An 18,909-nucleotide genomic window follows, 5' to 3' on the forward strand; every position below is an offset into this window, starting at 1 on the left:
AAATAAAATCGTACATATGATAAGTTATGCATGACATTTACAGTTTACAGGTTGTGAATTTCACGTTTACTGTTTTTGTAATTCTTACTTAATAAAGTGACAGTAATCGGTTTCTAACTAGTAGACAAAAACAATGACAAAATATAGGTGTTATTATCCACCTAGACACAGCTGACAGTTGTCGATCTTTTTCTAGAAATACTGTAATTCAATCTTGAAATTGGACAAATATTTGACAATCTGTAGATTATTTGTAGATTGAAATATACTATAAAAATCTAGACTCAATCGTAGCTTAAACAAAGAAGAAGTGAAAAAAAATCGACTGCCTTAGTAATTATATACAGTCATAATTTCAGTCATGTTTGTAAAATTTGTTTCATTTAAGAATGTAACTTACGAACAATATTTAGTTTTTAATACTGCAGTTATATTTGGCACGTTTAATGCTTGGAAAACGACTTAGTCACATGTGCAGTAACCCTGTGTTTATATCATTTCAAAATAATTAATCTATTCGTATATATACCCCTAATTATCTATCTTTTCAATCGACAAAAATTAACATTAACCTACATTCATATCATGTAACTCAGTTGGATACACGTTTTCAATCATGTGATAACATAAGTAAGATAGGTACATTTTATTTGTCAGCAACTTGATTAGAATCACATTTGAAACAAGTTCAATTCCTATATTACATCAAATTATATTTGCCCTGTCATATTTTTAAAATGGAACTTATAAAAACCAACGTAATAAAGTTTTACACTTTAATTTCTCACTTTCATATACATGGGGTTGCTACCAGGTGCACTGGTAGGGAATTTAAAGAATTACCAGGCAAATTTCTCATATTATGTAGTACTCCAAGTGGCAAGAAAACTGACAATAAGGATAAGAAAAAAAAAACCTTTCCTGTATCTTTGAAAATTGACACAACATTTAAGTAACTCGATACAAAATGATTGACTTAAATGTATATATCTGCAATCGTGAACATGTCACTCGATATGGTGGGTCAATATCAAATTTTATCAAAATCAGGAAGGACATTCTGCAGAATATCCAGTGATGAAGTATAGAATATTTGTGGCCATTATCAAAACTCAATATCTTTCCATGAATTCTAGATTTTATATGACAGTCCTATCAAAACACTTACTGATAATTTACTACAGGAAATTACTGGAAAAACTAGGATGAGATTTTCTTAGCCACCAATTGGGCTCATCTTGTTATGTAAATTATTACGTAAATCCATGACCTATTTACCATACTTTTGTCTTTAATCGATCTGTACCCTATTTTGGATTCAAAACCAACTGTACATTTATATATTGATTTTAAAAATGTGCACACGCGGGTATTTCCCTTAAATAAGTCTGAAAAGACGTTAATATATTTACTATATCATTTTCATTTTCAGGTAATATTTAGTTTTAAATATGTTTAATTTAGACAAAGGAACTTTTATGCACTTAGACGGAGGAAGTCTTCTGAGGTGCTTTTAGATCAAGTATACATTGCTAAGCATTCGCTTGATTGTGTTAAAGCTGAAAGTAATGTAAAATGTGAATAAAGGTATGAAAGCACACATACTCTCTCATCTTATATAAGCTGTAGCAAAGACACAACTTAAAGTATTGGTGATACAGTAAATATCATAGATTTTTCATAGATAGTTTTTGATAAATGAAATAGTAAGAAAACTTGCAGATGCACATAATTGCTCACAAGATTAAAACTAACTCGCATTAAACAATGAAAATCACTACAATATTATAACATAACGTAGATAAATGTACAACTTTATATCTAAGCCAGCACTTCACAGTTTAGTTTAGTTTCGTACTTTTGGCTAGGGATGAAAAATGACATAAATGGAAACCGATGGTTGCTATAGTGATTAAAAATGAAAAATCTATGTTGATAAAAACATTTTCTGAGAAAGGGGACTTTCAATTTTTTAATAAAAATTTAAGATATTTTGCGGAAAATTTGATATTTTTGAACCTGATTTTATCAACTTTTTTGCAAGTTTTCGCATATTTTTGCATGGTTTCTATGGTAACCCTATATGCTGTAGGTAATTTTTTTCCAGAAAATTTTTACTGCATTCTGAAGTCTTTGGCTTGAGCTATTTCTAGATATATAGATTTACAGATGCTTAACAATTTTTTAAAGTGATAAATGTTACAATGTGTCAGATTACAAGACCAAAATTAGGCAGTTATACAATACTGTGGAGTGCTGACAAAGATCTATCATTTAAATAATATTACATGAACAGTACACCCATTTTTTTGTAAAAGAAAATTCAATTATATATCTACTACTATAACTAAACTTTTGTATGCAAAGTACTATATCAAGATAAAGATAAAAAGATCTATTCAAGGAAGTGCAATTGAAAATTATAAAGGGATTCAAGGTTATTTAGTAATAAATAAGAACTTAGTAAATACATTGACATTACATTAAAACATTTTAAATCGACATGGCCATATTGACAAGTACTTTATTATTAGACATATTATTCGACACGAAGTCAAACCAATCGACAACTAGATCAACTCTATGCTAATTTGTAATTATTCGATAAAAATTAACACTGAACACACCGAGAATTTTGTACAGGGTAAATTTCTGTTGTTTTCAATTGTACTTTCATTCAGATATAATGCTTCGACAAAAAAAATAGCAATTCGATGAATTTTGACAATACCTCACCGACAAAAATGAACTATCCACATATTATCGTACACGATATTTTGCCAACATGTACAACTATATAATATGATATTTATTTTAAGTGATCGAATCATAGAAGCCAACTGAGGCCTTTTGTTTTATTAAGACAATCGTTTTTCACTAGTTGTTATATAAACAGTTTTCATGACAGTAGTTATAATTTGAAATTTGATCCCTTTATATTAGTATCTGCTATTACTTCACTTTCAAAAACATTCACGCCTTATATCTTAATAAGTTAGACGTATGGGGTCATTCAATAATTTTATATAATCAAAAAATGAATTTTTTTTTCGCACATCCGTTTCAAGGGGTTATAAGCCGAATCTTTAAAATAGAACGTCGCTTTACTTTGGAAAGAACATTTTTAAGTACTACATTTTGAAAGTTATAGACTTATAAAAATAGTTTAGTTTTGTACTAATACTTTCGTCGACGATTACTCGTCCCATGCATTTTATTTTTAATATCGTCATCACACTGTTTATTATTAATATCGTCATCACACTGTTTATTATTAATATCGTCATCACATTGTTTATTAATTCTACTAGTTTTATATTTCCATTGTTGTGTCACAGTTCCATATTTGCTGTTCGAAGTAATTCTTTATTGTAAACGAAATTCTGTATTAACAGAATTTCCTGACTGGTGAAATCTAGGCAATAATCAAAAGGAAACAAATCTTATATCAAATGACAATAACAAATTTGGAAACCACTGCCATGGTCCTGACATAGTACATGCATTTCTAAAATGACAGTTGGATTAAACAAGGTTTTATAGCGCCCTAAACCCCCTGCTTCCATTACGGTTCATTATTTCGGGTATATTTCAACACAAATGGGCAGCATAAAATTGCTATCAGTCATAATCAGTAAAATCACTATTCAAAACAGAATAGTAAGTATAGAAAGCAAAGTAGAAAGAAAGTGAAAATAGAAAGTAAATCCAAGACACGAGCTCCAAAATAAATGAGTCTTTTATAAAAATCTGCTGTAAATCAATAAACCACGGGATATTATTTGTTTAAAGTATTATAAATACCAGACACATACCTTCTATGAGTGTATTCTTGTATTCAGAGTATACCTTTCATTGTAAACTGGTGATATAATGCAGACCATAGCTATATCTTAAGGACAGTATATGAACTTCGAAATTTCAAAACTTAAACTACCACTGGTCTAAAGACAGGAATTACACAAAATGTCGATATGAAAAAGCACATTATGTCATTTTCATTTGTGATTTATTATACAGCATGCGTTGTAGTGAAAATACGAAAAAAAGAACAATCACTTTGTTGAAGATTACATCTCATAACTGCTTGATACATTACCAATCCTAGTACAACTATACAGTATGTTTGTATTAATATATTCAAATCGTAGAAGCTAACCGAAACCTCGTTCTTTGGTTATATTTTTCTTACTTCATGGTAAGAGCATATATAAAATTAAATCTTTATTTTTTCCTTAGTCATATTTATTTCGAATATCTTAGAATCAGTGCAATAATACATAAACAGGTGGTTGATGACTCCTGATTTGGAGCCAAAGAACAAAAGAATATACTCACTTTATTTATATCAATACAAAAATTAACAATCATAAAGATATTGCAAATTTATTTTCCGTATGTTGTTTCAAAGAGAAATTTTTCATCAGCAGCATTAAAACCAAATTCCTAGAAAATACGATATAAAAAAGAAAATTGTTTTCCAAGAAGTACTCAAAACCGTACTACCTGACCATTTTGTATGAGCTATATTATTTTAACCCCATGTATAATGCACTGAGTGAAGCTTATGTGTTTAAAGGTTTCGAATGTTGTGCTGCAGCAAATTTCGGTAAATAATATAGTGATATATGGTTGGTGGTCACCCAAACCCTCGGGGACATTAGGTTCCCCAGCAGTAGCATCGACCAAGTGGTAATAATTGCATATGTAGATATAAGAGACTATGGTTATATGAAGTATCAAGACGAATAAGAAACCGGAAATGACCTTTTCTGTATAGTTTGAAAACTGACACTGGCTACAAATCGGTTAGCAGTTATATTAGCCGTCACGAACGTATCCTTATATATCGTGTGGTAACGATCTCAGATCCACGACCGATTACGGTCATGTATAAGATTATTTCTTTGAAGAGGCATAGAAAATTCGTTACAACTAGGAAATCTTAACTTTGAAGGTTATGAAGATTGTATAAATGATAGTCTTGTCTCAAATACGTACTGATCATTTTCTAAGGAAATGCTGTTGAATATTCTCAGTAGTAAACTTTTCAGATGATGAGAATTTTGGAAAAAAGTATTTGCTTATCTATCTTTTATTGTTAGAGTCCGGCCTATTTCCCATGTTATTTTTAATTTACATTTCACATTGTTTCTATATTTGTGTATCAAGGTATTTCCCTTATAGATACCTTAAAAAACCAACAATTTATCAATCATTATCTTTTCAGGTTTTTATAAGTTTCATTTGTCTATTGTTAAAGAGTAATCGAGGGAACCAAGGTTATAGCGGCAATCAAAAGAATGTAATCCAAGGACAAAGACCATCTCTCATATTTGATTTTGTACAAGGAAGGCCTCCGATAATCATTTCAAAGTTTATTTTGATATCAATTCAGCTGTTTATTTTTGGTTGGGTTGCACTCGTGAAAATTGGCCTATAAAATGGTGAAAAACGGGTGGGCGAAACACATTTTCAAAATATGTTTCTCAGCAACACTAAATCGTAGCCACTAGATATTTGGTACGCAACATGGGGTCCCATATCGTGGGATGCGACTTCAGATCTGTCGCGCTTTTACTTCCTGTTTACCGACTTGGTTTGATTTATTATAACGCGGTCAATTATGTCTTTGATTCATTTTTAAAACAAGAAAGAAATAAGAAAAAATATTGATATCTTGCAATGTTTTAAGAAAGAGATACCAGCCTTTCATTGAGTATTGCGTTGTCCGTCAAATCATGAAGAGGATTAAGAAAGTGCACCTTCTTTTTGTCTATGTACAAGCTTATATTCTTTGCAAAAGATGATTGATCAAATATAGATAAAACAGCACTCTTAGGCATCAAAACGCTTAAAGAACTCTAAAATGAAGTTTAGATGAGTTACAAACGAGATGGAAGTAGAAAAATATTAACTACCCTTCTTTGCATCCTCTTTTTGGAAGAATAATCAATGTTCTACATATCATTACTAGAAGTGATATATGAGTTAAAGTGTTATTGAATCAACTTTTATATAAAAAAAAATCATAAAAAGTATGAAATTTAAATTAGTGGTCATATGAAAACCATTATCCAAAGATGATATTTACAATAAATATAATTACAGTTTATAATTTTTTATGGACCCATATTAATACTGAAAATGGCATTTCAAACAATTTAATATAAACATTATTTGGAAAGAAGTTTTGTTAAGTAAATATTTTGAAACTGTATCATATATTTATACACATGTAAAAGTATCATCATGACTAAGTTTGTTAATGATAGTTCTATACCTATATAAAGCATTTCATGTTACGGAAGTCTTATTGAAATACTTCAAGGGGAAAAAAGAAATCAAGGTTATAATTGACTAATATATTATAAATAACTAGACCAGTATGATTTTTCGTTTAGTTTTGGCAATAACTAGTGTTTAGGTCACTTGTAATACAGTACGTTCATATATATGATATTGATGTTTTGCCAAGTGCAAATTTTGTCTTGTTTAAATTAAACAATCATAAAACATTATTTTTGGAAGAAAAAAAAAAGGTATTTTTTGTAGCAATTATTTGATACTACTATCACGCAGAAACATTCTAATTATATTACAACATAAGCCTATAATGATGTTAACTGCCTTTTTATATGCTTTGCTGCGTACAGCGCAAGGAGGAAGTTTGACAAGATATATATGATAAGTTTGATACAAGATTTTTTAACATAAGAACGGAAACGAAAACGAAAGTGACACTGGGACAACAATTCTACCTTAGAGTAAAATAATAAAAACAGTCAAAGGCAATATCTAAATCACTTCAATGAGCGGTGAGAAATAATCTAGTTTATCTCCGACTGGCCAAGAAACAACAAAAACACTGATAAAACTCAGACATGAATATTCCTTCTGTAACAAATATATAAACAATGAACAATAATTTTAGTTGTATGAACAAACTAAGAAGGAAAAGAAAGGGGAATTAATGCAATCATTGTTATATTTAACGATAGAAAGATATTCCGGTAATTAACTTGAAAATTAAAAGGCCAATAACGCAAGATGTAAATCTAAAGCAAAATAATGACTAATTAAGCAATATCAATAAATGTAAACCATATCATATCATATTTCTTATAATTCGAATCATAGTAACTTATCTGAGACCACTTTTTATTGGAATACCTGTTGTAATACGTAGGACAAGCTTTATTGAAAATGACGTCTGTATTTGAAATTCAATCTCTGTTTTTATTTCAATTTCAATGACCTTCACCCATGAAATCATTGTTAACGTTTTCGTCGTTGGAAATAGTTATCTCAAAATATATACTTATACCATTATATGTAAGAATTTAGTCTGACCATAATGAAGGCCGTTAATACCTAACCGTGAATTCATGGCGTCACACTATATTAAAAAGATATACGATGTGAAGGTCATAAAAACAGACAAAAAATGCAATATTCATTTGTATAAATAACAGTTTCATTAATATTTCGTATTGTTTTCAATGCATTGTTTGTAATTTTACAACAGAGGACGCTTAGCCTACCGGTGCACCTGGACCCAGTTTTAAGTGGAGTCCTTTTGTTACCTTGTATGTACGATTTTAGTTACTTCATGTTCTTTGTTGTGTGGGTCTGTTTTCCATATCTGGTCTTTGTCCCTGGATTACATTCTTTTGATTACCGCTAGAACTTGGTTCTCTTGATTATTTTTAAGTGTTTTGCAACGTCAATAACTCTATTAGCTGGTTTAAACATTTTTTTTACAATATTACCTTTAACTCATAAAATAATAACAAAGACGGTCAGATTTATACTACATGTGTACTTTCAAATTTCAAAACCCATTTTATAAAAAAATATAAATTTGTCGGGTTGTACCATTCATGACACAAAAATCTCTTGGAACGTTAATGGATAAATCGCATGAAGGTATTTGATGAAAATTTACTATAACGGACTGATACGGGCTTTCCTTAAGTGTATTTTGTGTATTAGATATGTATTCCTTGGAAAACATATAACGTAGAGCAATCTAATATTATGCACAATTAAAGAACCCTGACCTTCCAATAAGAACACAATCTCAATGATCCGAAAAAAAAACTACCTATAACATATTATCGTAAACCATTTGATCTATACAATCGCAAATATATCATATTTCATATATATATTTGCACAGAATTAAGACAGTAACTTTAATTTGAAGTCGTAATCAAATTTTAGTTAAAAGTATTTTATAAGTTGATAAGAGAATCTGCAGATAATGTTAGAAAATAATGAAATGTTAGAGTGATGTCAAGCTACTACTCTAAAACAAAATATAGAAGTCACAAAAAAACATAAATAATACAAATTAAAGCGTACATCACAGACAAAATTAAGGAATAAAACAACTAATTTGATGCTTGGTAATATCTTCTAAAATGTCATCATAAAATTTAAATTCCCAGATATCGGCAAAAAAAAAAAACACAGACGCGTCAACAGTGGAATGATTCAAATATTATATGACCTGAAAATGAAAACAGAAAACAAAGACTACCTACATATATCATGTTGCAAATCGAGTGGAATAGATTAAAACATACAAACTGAAAATAAGGAAAACAAGAGGTCTAACAAAAAAACTAACGCACAGGCAATATGAGGTGCTCCGGAAGGGTAAGCATGTCCTGTTCTACAAGTGGAACTTGTCATATTGCCAGTGAGTTTAAAGTACATTTCTTTGTAAGCCTATATTTCAACTTTTCCCACCTTCATCATAATGTAAAAAAATGAATCACTTTAATTGTGTGAAAATGTTATTGTTTCATATCTCAAAAATCCTGAAAGGGAAATAAGATTTACGAAATCTGAAACATGATATAAAAACAAATAAACGTGAAAAAAAAATCCTGGTATGTCGAAAGTGCTATTTTATAGCGGAATTAAAGTTAATCTTATCACTTCGAAAATTTTAAATCAACGGACATGTTATTTTCTATTAATATTAAGTGGGTAAGGCTAAAAGCATTAGCTTTAATGAAAAGTACATGGAAAATGCAGTTCTTATTTGGTTTAATTCATCTAACCAACTTTATCATCATAATTTCTTCCTGTAAAAAGAAATTAAAAGATCATGAAAGCGAAAAATCGAAAGATGCAAAAGTCTTTTCACTCTGTTTTAAAGTCTTTGTTTGTATCATAGTAAGTGTCTGTTTTAAATTATGATTTATCAAGCTTCTAATTATGATAGAAAACCTAAGGTATATATATAATAATGTTGGATTGTTTTAGTTGAAGTTGGTTTGCAAATGTTAACATTATCACGGTTGCTTAAGAAATTAAATTGAGAGAAGACGGAAAACCAAGGCTTAATTTTCCAACTGGAATAAGTTATTAAGGAAATACTATACACCTTATTATATGAGTAAGAAACCGTTAATATAACGTACACATGTTGCTACTATTAAAGAAAATCTCAATCAAAAGACAAAGCTGTACGGCCAAGGATCAAGGCTTTGTATATCAAATTTTGGCATGTATAAACATTGACTTGACGCTTGCCAATTTATGTCATTAAGTTCGTCAAGGTTATACTTACATATCAGTATATTCGTTTCTATGTATGATTAGGTAATTGGTTATAAGGTTTACAGCAGGTTATAGTTTTATATTAAAAGAGGAAATAAAACAACCGTTTTTTTTTCTATTTATTGGAGCAATTAATTTTTAAAATTTACTTTAACATCCGTAGTACTGTTGCTTCCCGTTAAAGGTTTTGATAACATTTATTCAATCATTGGAATTGTTTACTTACTTCAAACTGTATAATCTTGTGATAATTTGTTCTGCACGTGCTTGAATTATACACCATTTATAGAGTAAGCTGAATAAGTAATTCATAAATCATGATCAGTGGAATAGAATTTTTAATCGTTGATTCGAGCATTATATAAACTTTCCCAATTTAAAATTAAACGAATTCAAATCATTAAACATGAAACAAAAAACAAAAACAAAAAACAAAAAATAAAACAAAACAAAACAAAACAAAAATAAAACAAAACGAAAACTTAACACTAAATACACTTATATTATTACATATTGTATAGGATTGATATATATCATTATCATATTTGAATCACAGTTTCCAGTCAAACAACAAGGAACATTGGTTAAAATATTATTAGTCACCTGTAAACCCCGACACAAACGTATAATTACAATTTTATACTTCTTAGAACTTAACTTAAAATAGATACTTACGACTGTATATAACGATGTCTATAATACTTTTATAATTAACTAAGTACAATAACAGCAAACGCTTCGATAGTTTACTTTATCACTTCAGTTGTTGTATATTTAGTGAGTGAGCACGCTCATAAAATCCCACGCTTGCCCAAATATGCACTCCTTTCCTTTCAAAATTTCTCAATTTAAGAAAAGAAAAACAACCATACAGTATGTTTCTCTCTGACACGAAATGGAAATAAAAAATGCAAGATTAACAACCCATAAAGGTTACCATGCATTAAATTTCCAATTTTTAAAGTTAGGACACTCCTAGAACCATTCTAAAGTTGGCTACTTATGGATAAGATTCTTTGCAAAAAAAATTGAATAAAATGCAAGAAATAATGGAAATAGGAAGAACTAATCAGTTGCATTTTACACTTGCCGTACTTTTGTCATTGACTGACATCTGATAAAATCAATCCAAGCGAAATGAACGAAATCAGTCAATCTATTTGACACTATAAAAATACTATTAAACTCACACAAGTTGATATAAAAGAATTTTGGTTTCTTTCATATTTTACTCTTTTCATCTTTTATATTTTTACCTTAGTACATGTTGCAATATGTACCATTTTACAATTACTTTACTTTTGTTTTCGTTTACAAACCATAACGAACAACTTGACATGCATTATACTATATGATGTTGAGATTTTAGTCGCAGAAGATTGTGAGACTTATAAAGATATATCAATACAATGCCCCGGACCTGTCATACACCACTTACTTGAGAACGAGTAAGTGAATCTTACAACTAAACGACGTTAAATAAAAAATGGAATAACACATCTGATGCAATTAAAATAAGGTTTAGGGAAATAAGCGGACAAATATTCGTTTATAAACTTATGCAATGTAATACATTTTAAGGGTTTGTAAACACGTCATCGACGTTTTATTTCATACGTTACGTAGCTGTAAAAAATAAGGACCATATTGGTTCAAAGACTTGTGGGGATTAGCTGACTATGGGTCAATCGTCTCTGAATAGAAAAACGCTCTGGTATAAAATACCTGTTTTTGCTTTATAATATTTGCTTCTTCTATAGATAACAATACAGTTTTACTGTAATTTACTTCTTTAAATAAACGTTAAGTATGCGAGGAAGATTGATTCTTTTAACTAGGAACGTTTTTATAATACCGACAATAATGCACCAAGATTAGACTAACTCTTTACTTCTTAAATTTTGAATAGTCAATATATAGTATTGATATTTTATACCAAGTAGTTCTTTTGTTGATATCAAATTAAAGGTATTGGACGAACAAAACAGAATAACAAAAACAGTCTAACACATTTGAGATGTATAATTTTATGTTTCACACATTGAGCAAATACCGATGTGTCAAAGAGGGGCAATCCATGGGCGAACACATGTTCGCGAAAACAGAAACGCACAAGAATTACAACATATGTACTTGCATCTCATATGTGACTCCTTGAAGGATTTTAAATTGTCTAAAAAGTTGGCACAAACTTTAAATCTAATGCTTTCTTTCTATTTTTGCACGATTCTTCAGTGAGACTTTACTTTAAAAACATTGAGTTTTGAAGATGTCGAAGGTTAAGGCTACGCGTATTCTCTCTTCTCTATATTTGTACATTTTAGGTCCAATATCAGACTTTCTTCATATTTATTTTTGCAGTTATAAAGAAAACGATTGCTTTATTGAGAATGATTGTTCTCCACATATTATTGCCAATATAAACAGTTAGCTTTAAGAGTAGCTTTATTTAGGAAGCTTTATTTGATATGCGGTAAAATATCGGACATTTATCCTCATCGATACTTATTTCTTGAAATAAATAGCAGAAGGGGCCATTTTATTGTAGTGTATACCAATAATCAATAAAGAAAAGCAGAGGACACTTACCCTACCGGTGCATCTGGTTCATGCTCCCAGTTTTTAGTGGAGTCCGACTTGCTCATTTGCTTTTGTTACTTTGTATGTATGAGTTACCTTACGTTCTTTGCTGTGTATGTCTGTTTTCCATGTCTGGTCTTTGTCCCTGGATTACATTTTTTTCATTACCGCTATAACCTTGGTTCCCTTGATTACTCTTCCATCTTTTTTTATTATTTTAATAATAATATGTTTACTTAGAAATTCTTGACATACTTCCAATCCGATGTCTTAAAACAATTTTATTGGACCAGCCAGATTAAACTGTCTATTTTCAATGCCTGTTTCCAAAAGAAACTTTTGACACCGTTAACTAGTAATTTAAATCGTTTTACTTACATAGGATCTAATATATGAGAAATCAACGACATTATGAAAAGGTGACTTCATATTTTTATCACATTTATTTTCTTCATGATTTATTGGACATGGAGTGAGCAACTCAGGGGGTGATCTCAGTTTTGTTATTTCATGGCAAATAACGCTCTACCAACCGACGTACATTCTTTAGATTCGGTAATTCTTTATACGGGTTGTCTGCCTTTAATCTTTAGTTTCTTTGTTTGGTAGTTTGTGTTTGTTTGTTTGTTATGTTTTGTTCTTCTATTTTTAAATGTTGTCCGAATTATTTTGTTTGAGTACGAACTTTGAGTATATATATACTGACTCTGAAATGACAAGATTCGATCAAGATACTCAGGAGAATTTTATGTTTTTTTCTCATTTGCCTTTCCATATTGTATTCGTATTTGCGACCAAAAAACAAAGGAACAAAAACAACATAATCAGCCCAAAATAACCTAACTAAAACAACGAATATCCCCTATATCAAAACTATTCAATGTTGTGACATTTCAACACATTTGTCACCGTTGATTAAAAATTCAAAATTTGGTATTGAGCCATGATTGCCGTGATAATAATGTACCTCAAGATACAAAATCTTAATGTTGATATATTCATACAGGCGATTATCTGATATAGCACCAGTATATTTAGATACTTACTCAGTTGCCTGATACACTAAAAGATTCCCCTCTGGATATCTTCCGGAAACGTGAAAATCAGAACAACGTTTAGCATTAAAAAAAAAACGTGTTGCGTCATAATTATATAAGAAAAAAATCGAATTGATAAGACTTAGAAGTCACCGAAACAAAACTTTATCACGCACTAAGTCCAAGGGCCTATATCATCCGTTCAGATCTTTCTTTAGCTATTGTCAAAAAAGAATTTAATGCAGTGGATATTCTCGTACTTGTGGGTATCTATTTTTCGTAGTTTGTAACCACTTCGCTAGCTTGTATTGTTTATGCCGAAATTGCGGATTTCGTTGGGAATTGAAACTACTGCTTGCTCTTCTAAATGATTACACTGTAGCTGCCATTTTGTTTCCATTTTCTAACTTTTACTGCCAGACTTTACATTTTCATTTGATAAATAGAAAGCACTGTCCCCAAACAGTTATATCTTAAAACCGACAATTGTCCATTTATACTTTTAGAAGAATGTGCCTTTTGAATAAAAGTATTTCGATCTTGTCAAATTGTGCGTATCAAATTCAATTCTTTCTCTAAAATATTAGCGTAATCTTATTTCTGTGGAAACCTTAATTTTGCAAAATCTATTTATTGCAGGAAAAATGTGATGTAGATAGTAGAAACAAGTTTTACGCACAACTCTTTGGTGACAGTGGAAACTTTCTGAACAGATTTAAGTATACAAAATCAAGTCTAAATTATACCCAAATTCGATGCAAATTTGGTCGCTCCCTTATCGGAATTCGAACCCCTTTTCTGCTCTAACGTCTGTGGCAACTCCGCATGCACCGAATCCAACGCTCTGGACAACTCGACCAACTAGACTATATGAAAAACGATGTAACTGATGGTATTGAATATATGTTTGCGTCTCAGAATGTAACGACTCTATTAGCTGCACTGTTCCATCGGATCATGTTTGATATATTGATACAGGGGTGATAACGTAAGCATGTAAGGCTCTGAAAAATTCCATACGATTTTGGAACTGTCAAATTTGCAAAGCAAATTTTTGGTTGTTCCCTCTGAGGAACTCGAATTCGTACCGCCGTGACATCTTTGGCAACACCGCTTGACTATCATGACTTATTATTTAGTTAAACCACAATAACTTACTATACAATATATTATGTTACAGGAATTAAAATGCAAAATCACTGAAGTAATAAGAACAATTAAGATTACACCGTTTGAAATAAATATTGGCACCTACTCAATGTTGTCTACGTATTTTATTCTTGTAAGTCACCAGGAGCAACAAACTATAATCTAATACGTTTTTGATCGTACTTAACAACAGATCGTTTGATGTATCATTGAATCGTCTTTCTTTGATACTACGTAATAACCGTAAAAAACGCTCTACTTCTTCCCATTGCAAAAAGCCAGACAGTGTTAGCTGTGAAAAAGAAAGTAGAATTGCACTTTATGGAAAAAGAAATAAAAAGTTTTAAATTGGTAAGTGCAAAGAAAAAAACTGTTGAAAACAATCAGCCAGGTGTATCCGCTAATACTATACTTAATTGACTAACATCTTGATGGTACATTGTGAGGAAAAACTTGTATATTTGACTTCATAACTCATCCCTTCTATGTTATGACTCAGCAATGCTCAGGATCCTGATTTGTTAATTTGTTATAAATACACGTAAACCAGACTATTAATTTATTTGTTCACATAATTAGAAACGGATGTGTTTTGGTAATTGAAGTAGATGTAAGCTATTTAAGAAAACCAAAGTTTTTCCAAGTACTAAGTTATTTCCGAAAAATTTTGAACCTGCATGCATGTAGTACATGTTTATGTACCTTGAAAGCAAATACATAAGTTTATAACAAAATACACCTAACGTAGCTTATCTTGTCTATATATCTATATGACTTTTTTTTGGATAACCCCCTGTACCCCGATTTGAAAATTCCTGAACAACCTGCGGAATATGGCCGAAAAGAGTCTTGATAATGTTTGAATGACAAATTATCATTTCAACAACAATAACAACAAACAAAAAAACCTGTACAGTAAATTTGTTCTAAGAGAGCAAGCATTAGATTTTTATGGGACTACCATAAAACATTTTATCCTGTCTTTTTGTTCCGGAAAAACAGGTCCTACCTTTTTCTTTGGTGCAAAGTGCCAAATATTTTGGAATCATAAACGACAAAATAGTGATAATAAGTCAGATTCTACGTTTTTGTTATTGTGTTGTTTTTTCTTCACATTCTCGTCTGAAGTTTTTATTTCAGGAAAATTCTAAGCTTACCAAAACTGGGCAGATATGAAAAAGTAATCCATTTCCACTTTATTTATACTTAAGAAAAGATCAGCCTACGAAGAGGAGGAGGGTACCACAACATTGAAAAACCACAGAAGTCTCAGAACATTTTAAACTTCTTTTGACGTTATAAAATTGGAGTTACCGTAGAAGTTAAGAATATACCTAGTAATAAAGGTCAAACGTTGTTCCGTCAGATTTTTCAAGACAAATCTCCTAACTTTTGGTAACGTTCATGTTTTTTTTTCTTCACTTTTTGCTTTTTGTTTTTGACTTACCATCTGATTGAATTGTTTTCTGTTTTATTTGGTATCAATATATTTATAATGTAATGATGTGTTTTATTTCTACTAATTTGGTTGTTCCTGAATTAAACATTTACCATGTAATGCAGTCAAGAAACTATTTTTTTTAAATAATTACACACAACGTGTCATTTAGTTATTGTTTATGATGATACAAATATTGAACAGAAATAAAGAAGAAACGGGGAATATGTCACAGATGCAAATAAACGTAATGTCTAGTGAATAGGCAGTTTAAGGTACTCCCATCAGAATAAAAAAAAATGCCTGCACCAGCGACAGACAATGTATCGTTTTAGGGGTAACTGGTATCAAACTTCACCCATTGTAATTAATAAACAAGAGAGCTGTAGGTTCCTGACCCGGAACAAGTGCAAGAGATGCGACAGGATTAAACTGGTTTGAGGGAAAAATGTCAGATTATAATCTTACTTCTATTTTTTTCAAGAGCTATGTTAGGTCGAATTCAAAGTCTTTAAATTTGCGAGTTTTTAACGCTAATCAAATTTTATTCTCGCCCCATATCGGTCTGGGAAAGACTTACAGTTTAAATTACAAGATTTACTTCCCTACCGGTGCACCTGGTCCATACTCCCAGTTTTTAGTGGAGTCCAAATTGCCCATTTACTTTTGTTACTTTTTATGTTTTATTTTAGTTACTTTATGTTCTTTGTTGTATTTGTCTGTTTTCCATGTTTGGTCTTTGTCCGTGAATTACATTCTTTTGACTTCCGTCAGAATCTTGGTTCTCTTTATTACTCTTCATATCGTCATTGTGAACTGTTGGATCCTATCATTGGGATTTGTAATGTTTTTTTTTTCTTTATTACAATCACTATAAACAAACAGCTTGATAACCGATCGTAAATATATGTCGATGATTCAAAAATGTCTACAACAAAAAGACCTTTTTCCACAATGACGGAAAAACTATTTCTGAAAGTATGGACTATATGAGCTTCTATAGGTACATTGTACAACAAATTATTTTGACAGCATTCCAATGAATGTTGTTACCTTTTTTTCAAATTTCAGTTATTAGTTTAAAATTTGGCGTTAGTTATTTAATATTCTCCAACTACAATTATTTGAATAATACTTGAAGTTTGTCTTTCAGTGAAGGAGCCTCAATCTTCTATCCCTTCAAGATACAATGCACGTTCGTAATGTAATATCACTTACAGCACGAATGGAAAGTTTGATTTAACTTGGTTTTAGTATATATTTCCACACTTTGAATTTTTCCTTGATATATTGATAAATGGAGGATTATTTTATTTTGATAACAATTTTGTGTTATTAAATAATGAACAGTTGCCATTGATTAAAAAATATATGTTTCAGTTTTGTCTGTTGAAGGTTCAACCAATATAAACTATATTTTACTTTTGGAAACCTATAAAATTTAAAATTTAATCCAAATGGAATACTTATTAAATGATATGTACAAAAAATCTAGTCTGAAAATTCATTTTGAACGTGGAAAGTATTTTTTCTTGATTGTAAAGAAAAACAATTATTACCATCGACACTCTGTTTTTGTAATAAAGAAAAGTACAGATTATCATTCTGTTATTAAGCCTATCTTCAGGTTTTAGTACCTTCTCAATATAGAATACACGGTAAATTGCAGGCTTTCCGCGGAAGTAAAACCATTTTTTCTTAGAATATACCGCGAGTTCCAAGAAGTTAGCTTTACTTCCTTCAATGACCCTTTTGCACAAGTAAGCAATTTTCTTTATATATTACACTATTGCAAAAATAAAAACGTACTCAAAACACCGTATTAATGAGGCAAGCCGTGTACTTTAAGTATTATTTTATCCATGAATTGCTAGAAGTTAAACAGTGCAATCCGTTATCAGTAAGTTTACGTTTTGGTCTAACAATCATGGTCTCGTCGATTAATACTTTGAAGTGTGTATCTCCAAAATGAGAAAAGATTTACATATAGCCTTCGTTCTTTCTAAATTTGGTTGTTATTTTTATGTTTACATTGTAGTGTGATATCCCCTTCGCTGAACCGGTATATTTGTCGTGTTATGGGGTACATGTAGTCAAGGCAGAATCAGGGGTAGAAAATTTCGCACTATTCATTAGAGGTTCATGGGCTAACTTCAGCGTTTTTTTCCAGTTTTGTTTGTTTGTTTGTTTGTTGGGGTTTAACGTCCGAGAAGCAATATTTCAGCTATATTCAGACGATGAACATGAAATTGATGATAAAATGAACATGAAATGATGATGAAATGAAAAAGGGATGGGACACAAGGACAATGGGGTCGACAAATTTTGATTGCCACTGGAAATAGGGAGAGATGGGTAGGGTCGGGCAATTTAGCCTCCTGTGGCGGAGCCCTATGGTTCCCACTCCGGGAGAATACCACAGTAGGGTTCTTTAACGTGCGAGGAACGTGGCATCTTTCCCAACACGATGCACCACTATGGTTTACGGTCAAGTTTTCCGTATTATAGCCTGACAACCCCAGCATGTAACACGCCAGGGGTACCCCATTCCACCACCTGGGGCACACATCTCAGTTGCTCTGTGGGCAGAGCACCCTAGCCCCCGGCTAGGATTCTGAGCACTATTTAGTCGCCTTTTACGACAAGCTTAGCGCTGCTGCAGGCCTATTCTATTAACACCCGGACCTGCACGGGGCTTTTCAGTTTTGAACGGCTGTTGTCTCTTTGATACATTCCCCATTTCCACGTTCTTCTTCCTTGTTCTAATCATGCTTTAGTCTTTAATCTGTTTGCTTTTACTTTCTAGACATGGCATAGATTTTCTGGATTCAATGTGTGCTACCACTGCGTGATTTTTATTCCTTTTATTGCATTGATCCTATTTTCTATTGATGTTATGAAAACTTATCTAAATAAATTATTGTACTCATTGGATATGGCTGACCTTAATTTCTAAATAGCAAACACTAGTTTTCCTGTAAAAAATATTTTGCTTATAATGCATTTACAAAATCTGAATTTTGCAAACAAAACAATTCGAAAAAAAAAATGCGGCTTGCCTCTTAATAATAATAATATTGTCGCATAGAACACGTCTTTGTAACTGATAGAAAGCTAGGCAACATATGG

The 18,909-nt window shown here is 31.0% G+C and overlaps 1 long non-coding RNA gene across 1 annotated transcript; it reads right to left on the minus strand.

The window, feature by feature from the left end:
• Positions 1-8,356: 8,356 nt before the first annotated feature.
• On the minus strand, positions 8,357-10,469 carry LOC148624980 (uncharacterized). Its single transcript, XR_015920178.1, has 3 exons — positions 10,252-10,469; positions 9,803-9,871; positions 8,357-9,098 (listed from the first exon to the last, which is right to left on the minus strand). It is a non-coding gene; the product is annotated as an uncharacterized LOC148624980 (long non-coding RNA).
• Positions 10,470-18,909: the final 8,440 nt, after the last annotated feature.

Source organism: Perna viridis, chromosome 2 (genome assembly GCF_037379345.1).
Source record: "Perna viridis isolate PV_CMFRI_1.1 ecotype Kerala chromosome 2, ASM3737934v1, whole genome shotgun sequence".
Classification (NCBI taxonomy): domain Eukaryota; kingdom Metazoa; phylum Mollusca; class Bivalvia; order Mytilida; family Mytilidae; genus Perna; species Perna viridis.